Below are 2974 nucleotides of genomic sequence, written 5' to 3' on the forward strand. Positions count from 1 at the left end.
GCCAAGGTTTTGACGGACGTCCACAAAATATTTTGGCATTTTTGACGTCGGAATCCGGATCACCTAAAAAATGGTTTGTTATTGATTCTCTCGCTTCGGGGCTCGTTTAACCTTGAAAATGAGTTGGGTTGGCTGTGATGGAAAACTAGATGCATAGCCAAGGTATTGACGGACGTCCACAAAAAATTTTGGAATGCTTGACGTCTTAATCCGGATTACCCAAAAAATGGTTTGTTATAGCACACGAATATCGTCGAAATGAGGGGTATGCTCGCTTCGGGGCTCGTTTGACCTTCAAAATGGGTCGGAAAGTCCGTGAGGGACAACCGACTGCATAGACAAGGTCTTGAAGGACGTCCACAAAAAAATTTTGCATTTTTGACGTCGGAATCCGGATAACCCAAAAAATGGTTTGCTATAGCACATGAATTTGTCAAAATAGGGGGCATGCGCGCTTCGGGGCTCGTTTGACCTTGAAAATGGGTCGGACTGGCCGTGATGGACAACTGGCTGCATATCCAAGGTATTGACGGACGTCCCCATAAAATTTTGGAATTTTTAATGTCTTAATCCGGATCACCCAAAAAATGGTTTGCTATAGCACACGAAAATCGTCGAAATGGGGGGTATGCGCGCTTCGAGGCTCGTTTGACCTTTAAAATGAGTTAGATTGGCCGTGATGGCCAACTGGCTGCATAGCCAAGGTATTGAAGGACGTCCACAAAAATTTTTGGAATTTTTGACGTCTTAATCCAGATCACCCAAACAATGGTTTGCTATAGCACACTAAAATTGTCGAAATGAGGGGTATGCTCGCTTCGGGGCTCATTTGACCTTCAAAATGGGTCGGACTGGCCGTGATGGCCAACTGGTTGCATAGCCAAGGTCTTGACGGACGTCCACAAATTTTTTTTGCATTTTTGACATCTGGATCCGGATAACCCAAAAAATGGTTTGCTATAGCACATAAAAATCGTCGAAATGGGGGGTATGCGCGCTTCGAGGCTTGTTTGACCTTGAAAATGAGTTGGATTGGCCGTGATGGCCAACTGGATGCATAGCCAAGGTATTGATGGACGTCCACAAAAAATTTTGAAATTTTAGACGACTTAATCCGGATCACCCGAAAAATGGTTTGCGCACACGAAAATCGTCGAAATGAGGGGTATGCTCACTTCGGGGCTCGTTTGACCTTCAAAATGTGTCGGACTGGCCGTGATGGCCAACTGGCTGCATAGCCAAGGTATTGATGGACGTCCACAAAAAAGTTTGGCATTTTTGACATCGGAATTCGGATCACCTAAAAAATTGTTTGCTATTGCTTACAAAAATTGTCAAAATTGGGGTATGCTCGCTTCAAGTCTCGTTTGACCTTGAAAATGAGTTGGATTGGCCGTGATGGCCAACTAGATGCATAGACAAGGTATTGACCGAACCACAATAAATTTTGACATTTTTGACGTCGAAATCCGGATCACCTAATAAAATGGTTTGCTATTGCTTACGAAAATCGTCGAAATTGGGGTATGCTCGCTTCGGGGCTCGTTTGACCTTGAAAATGAGTTGGATTGGCCGTGATGGCAAACTGGCTGCATAGCAAAGGTATTGACGGACGTCCACAAAAAATTTGGCACTATTGACGTCGTAATCTGGATCACCCAAAAAATGGTGTGCTATAGCACACGAAAATCGTCGAAATGAGGGGTATGCTCGCTTCGGGGCTCGTTTGACCTTCAAAATGGGTCATACTCGCCGTGTGGGACAACCGGCTGCATAGACAAGGTCTTGACGGACGTCCACAAAAAAAAATGGCATTATTGACGTCGGAATCCGGATCACCCAAAAAATGGTTTGCTATAGCACTCGAAAATCGTCAAAATGAGGGGTATGCACGCTTCGAGGCTCGTTTGACCTTGAAAATTGGTTGGAATCGCCGTGAGGGACAACTGGATGCATAGCCAAGGTATTGATGCATGTCCACAAAATAGTTTGGCATTTTTGACATCGGATTCCGGATAACCCTATAAATGGTTTGCTATAGCACACGAAAATCGTCAAAATAAGGGGGTATGCGCGCTTCGGGGCTCGTTTGACCTTAAAAATGAGTCGGACTGGCCGTGATGGCCAACTGGCTGCATAGCCAAGGTCTTGACGGACGTCCACAAAAAATATTGGCATTTTTGACGTTGGAATCCGGATCACCTAAAAATGGTTTGCTATAGCTTACGAAAATCGTCGAAATTGGGGTATGCTCGCTTCGTGGCTCGTTTGACCTTGAAAATGTTTTGGATTTGCCGTGATTGCCAACTGGCTTCATAGCCAAGGTATTGACGGACGTCCACAAAAAATTTTGGTATTTTTGACGTCTGAATCCGGATCACCTAAAAAACTATTTGCTATTGCTTACGAAAATCATCGAAATTGGGGTATGCTTGCTTCGGGGCTTGTTTGACCTTGAAAATGAGTTGGATGGGCCGTGATGGACAACTAGCTGCATAGCCAAGGTATTGACTGACGTCCACATAAAATTTTGGAATTTCTGACGTCTTAATCCGGTTCACCCAAAAAATGGTTCGCTATAGCACACAAAAATCGTCGAAATGAGGGGTATGCTCGCTTCGGGGCTCGTTTGACCTTTAAAATGGGTCGGATTGGCCGTGAGGGCCAATCGTCTGCATAGACAAGGTCTAGACGAACGTACACAAAAAATTTTGCATTTTTGACGTCGGAATCCGGATAACCCAAAAAATGGTTTGCTATAGCACACGAAAATCGTCGAAATGAGGGGTATGCTCGCNAGTTTGACCTTGAAAATGAGTTGGATTGTCCGTGATGGCCAACAGGCTGCATAGCCAAGGTGTTGATGGACGTCTACAAAAAAATTTGGAATTTTTGACGTCTTAATCTGGATCACCCAAAAAATGGTTTGCTATAGCACACGAAAATCGTCGAAATGGGGGGTATGCTCGCTTTG

Source organism: Solanum pennellii, chromosome 4, assembly GCF_001406875.1.
Source record: "Solanum pennellii chromosome 4, SPENNV200".
In the NCBI taxonomy this organism is placed as follows: Eukaryota; Viridiplantae; Streptophyta; class Magnoliopsida; order Solanales; family Solanaceae; genus Solanum; species Solanum pennellii.